The 4,180-nt window shown below is 48.8% G+C and overlaps 1 protein-coding gene and 2 long non-coding RNA genes across 7 annotated transcripts in view; 2 read left to right on the top strand and 1 right to left on the bottom strand.

Annotated features, from left to right (window-relative positions):
• The window catches only part of LOC144335942 (uncharacterized), a 59,392-nt gene that overhangs the window by 22,352 nt on the left and 32,860 nt on the right, over positions 1–4,180 (bottom strand). The gene's annotated exons all lie outside the window — the stretch shown is intronic.
• Positions 1–4,180, top strand: part of GRB2 (growth factor receptor bound protein 2) — an 88,128-nt gene that overhangs the window by 60,068 nt on the left and 23,880 nt on the right. The window lies entirely within an intron of this gene.
• LOC144335948 (uncharacterized) overlaps positions 1–4,180 on the top strand; it is a 50,203-nt gene that overhangs the window by 40,905 nt on the left and 5,118 nt on the right. The window lies entirely within an intron of this gene.

Here is a 4,180-nt window from a genome sequence, read left to right as displayed (position 1 = left end):
CTGAGATGGGAGGATACCTTGAGACCAGGAGTTCCAGACCAGACTTGGCAACATGGTGAGACCCTGCCTCCACAAAAAATTGTAAAAGTAGCGAACTATAGTGACTCGCACCTGTAGTCCCAGCTGTTTATGGGAAGATCTGAGGCGGGAGGATCACTTGAGTCCGGGAGGTTGAGGCTGCATTCAGCTGTGATTGTGCCTCTGCACTCCAGCCTGGGCCACAGAGCAAGACCCTGTCTCAAATTTTGAAAAAGTAGTTAACAGAACAGAATTGTTTGACTCTTTTATGGTTTTCTTCTCCCAAGTAGTTGGTAGAATTTGGACACTTTCTGCTCCATAACGAATGTCACTTTATATAAAGGAGCATCTCCTTAATGCATTCCAAAGGACGTATACAACTGATTTTAAGCTAATTTCAGTCTGAGACCTGGTAGAGAACACCTGACACACTTAAATTGAGGGGATTTTAATAATGAGACTATTTGCAAGGTGTTGACCCCAGCTGAGGACCTCCACACTCAGCCCACCCAGGCTAAGTCTTGCTTGTGCACCAGCTCAGCTCATGGCTGGGCAAGGTATGCCCCAGCTCACCTGTGTTATAGCTTGTACCCATGTTCAGCAGTTCCCAAGGTCTTGTCCCGTGTCCGAGAAGAATGAGGATACACTGACAATTTAAGGGTGAGGAGGGTGGAGAAGAATTTTATTGAGCGGTGAACAGCTTTCAGGAGGGGAGGTGGTGGTTCCCAACCCCTGAAGTCTGGTGGTTTCTCTCCCAGTGTAGCTGGGTCAGGGCTTTTATGGACTCACAATAGGGGCATCCATGCTGAATGGTTTGTGGGCATGCAAAGAAAGGCTAAAGCAAAGGCACCACTCAAAGGTGGGCACGGCAGTGTAGAAAATCAATTAGGAAAGAGTAGGTAGATGTAAAATAGGTGAAGGGTGGGGATCAATCAGGAAAGCCTACCAAATGGGAAGATGGGTTCTTGGTCCGGTCCCTGGATTTGACTTGTAGTGTGGCTTTCAGGCTTTCAATTGTCTTTGGTTTAGAGGTGGGGTTTCACGGGGGACCTGCCCCTGTGAGGCGTTTGTCTGCCTCCTGCCGCTATCAGTGTGGGCAAAGTTTCTCTAGAAACCACAGGGATGATGCAGCGTCCACAGCTGGTAATCAGGTTACCACCATGAGGCCTAAGATGGGGAGAAGGAAGGGGCAGGAGTTGCCCAAACCTGGAGAAGGAAAGGACTTACTTTCAATTGAGAGTCCAAGACTGTCCACAGACACTCCCAGGGTGGGAGCTGGTAGAATGAATGCCCTGAGCTGTCCCTCCCTCCCTCTCACCTTCTGCAGGCCTCCCCATTGATTCACAGCACTGGGAGCCAGAGAGTGAGGGAGCCTGTTGATGTAGTCCTTACAGATCCAAAAAGTCAGAGCAGGCTGGGCACAGTGGCTCATGCCTGTAATCCCAGCACTTTGGGAGGCCAAGGTGGGTGGGTCACTTGAGGTCAGGAGTTTGACACTAGCCTGGCCAACATGGTGAAACCCCGTCTCTACTAAAAAATGCAAAAATTAGCCAGGTATGGTCATCCCAGCTACTTGGGAGGCTAAGGCAGGGGAATCACTTGAACCTGGGAGGTGGAGGTTGCAGTGAGCCAAGATTGCACCACTGCACTCCTGCCTGGGCGAAGAGTGCGACTCTGTCTCAAAAAAAAAAAAAAGGAAGAAAAGCAAGTTGTCAGCTGGATCTGGAGAGACAGATGGAGGATACCAGCACAAGATTGATACCTGTCTTTGTTTTTTGGAGACGAGTCTCACTCTACCACCCAGGCTGGAATGCAGTGACGCAGTCTTGGCTCACTGCAACTTCTGCCTCCCAGATTCAAGCGATTCTCCTGCCTCAGCCTCCCGAGTATCTGGGACCACAGGCGCCCGCCACCATGCCCGGATGATTTTTTGTATTTTGTAGTAGAGACAGGGTTTCACCATGTTGGTCAGGCAGGTCTTGAACTCCTGACCTCAACTGATCTGCCCGCCTTGGCCTCCCAAAGTGCTGGGATTACAGGCATCAGCCACTGTGCCCAGCCAATATAGCAGTTTTTCTAAAACACTTTTCAGAAAGAAAAAAAAAAAATCAGTAACCGAGAGGAAGACCACTGAGCAGCATCTCATCACCAAGTCCTTTTGATTCTACCTCCAGAAATACCTCGACTCTCTCCTCTTTACCTCACTGCCCCACCCACCTGTACCTCCTTGCAGTTCATCTCACAGTCAGCAGAAGAGCTTTTGAAAAATGCAAACCTGGCCGGGCGCGGTGGCTCAAGCCTGTAATCCCAGCACTTTGGGAGGCCGAGACGGGCGGATCACGAGGTTAGGAGATCGAGACCATCCTGGCTAATACGGTGAAACCTCGTCTCTACTAAAAAAAAAAAATACAAAAAACTAGCCGGGCGAGGTGGCGGGCGCCTGTAGTCCCAGCTACTCGGGAGGCTGAGGCAGGAGAATGGCGCAAAACCCGGGAGGCGGAGCTTGCAGTGAGCTGAGATCCGGCCACTGCACTCCAGCCTGGGTGACAAAGCGAGACTCTGTCTCAACCAAAAAAAAAAAAAAAAGAAAAATGCAAACCTGAATGTCACTCTCAGTGACTTCTGATGATTGTAACATATAAGCTTGAGCTTCTTAATTTGCATACTGTGGTCTTCTGCCAGACCACCCACAGGAGAGCCTTTGATCTCCCTTCAAATGTCACTGGCTTGGGGAGGCTTTCTCTGACAGCCCCCACCCCCAAACTAGTTTAGGTCCCTGTGTTTTCTGCTCCCTGACCCTGTCCACTGGCTGGAATCCACATTTGCCGTTTGTATTGTCATTACCTGTTGAACTCTCTGCATTCGCCTCCACCCTGAGGGTGGGGGTGGGGTGGGGACTCACCACTCTACCCCAGTTCCTCTTCGTCTGTCATGTGATTATAGCAAGCCTTTCCCGATTTGGAACTAGATTAACTGCTTCAGAAGTAGAAAATGCATTTGGAACTAACTTTTTGAGTTGGAAATTAACGGCGTCCTGGTGGAAGGACCCCAGCCTTGAGTTTTTCAGTCTATCCTTATGCACATGTTGGTGAATAGCTCTGTGACCAACATTGCTTTTTCTTCTTTCAGTAACATCCTCTGAGGTGGCTCTTGAGTCACAGAACGACTGTAAATCGATCAGTCCTTTCATTGACCTCTTGAATCGTAAAGTCTTACGTGGAATTAAACAACCTCTGTTGTCATTAATTTTCAGGGTGGAGGTCTGAGCTCCTGTTTTCTGCTTTATGCTGAGGCAGTGGGATGTGAGTAGAGACCTTAGAGGGTGGTACTGATACACAGGAGTGGTTTGTCTGTTAGCATCACAAAACATGAGTAATGGCTGCTGCCCCGGGCTGGGGGCTTTGTGTTTTATTTTTTTGAAGAGAGGAGTGTAGGATTTCATGTAAGATTAAAAACCTTCTTCTGTTTTAATGAAAGGATGAAAAGGACACTTGCTAAATATGTGTCATTGAAGTAAAGAATTAGCTACATCTGAGGCCGGGCGCGCATGCGGTGGCTCAACACCTGTAAATCCCAGCACTTTGGGAGGCCGAGGCAGGCAGGTCACTTGAACTCAGGAGTTCGACATCAGCCTGGCCAACTTGGTGAAATCCTGTCTGTACTGAAAATATAGAAATTAGCCAGCTTGGTGGCAGGCATCTGTAATCCCAGCTACTCAGGAGGTTGAGGCAGGAAAATCGCTTGAACCCGGGAGGTGGAGGTTGCAATGAGCCGAGATCGCGCCATTGCACTCCAGCCTAGGCAACGAAAGCAAGACTGTCCGGGAAAAAAAAAAAAATCAGCTACAGTTGAGATTATTTGGGTTATTTCCAGTTAGAAGTTCTGATACCATTAGTAAAGATTTTACTTTTAAGCTAAAAGAAGCTTAACCAGTCTTTTAGTTTTTTTTTTGTTTTTTTTTTTTTTTTTTTTGAGACGGAGTCTCGCTCTGCCGCCCAGGCTGGAGTGCAGTGGCCGGATCTCAGCTCACTGCAAGCTCCGCCTCCTGGGTTTACGCCATTCTCCTGCCTCAGCCTCCCGAGTAGCTGGGACTACAGGCGCCCGCCACCTCACCCGGCTAGTTTTTTGTATTTTTTAGTAGAGACGGGGTTTCACCATGTTA

Source organism: Macaca mulatta, chromosome 16 (genome assembly GCF_049350105.2).
Source record: "Macaca mulatta isolate MMU2019108-1 chromosome 16, T2T-MMU8v2.0, whole genome shotgun sequence".
Classification (NCBI taxonomy): domain Eukaryota; kingdom Metazoa; phylum Chordata; class Mammalia; order Primates; family Cercopithecidae; genus Macaca; species Macaca mulatta.
Note: the sequence above shows the minus strand (reverse complement) of the source record. Positions and strands in the feature narration are given on the sequence as shown.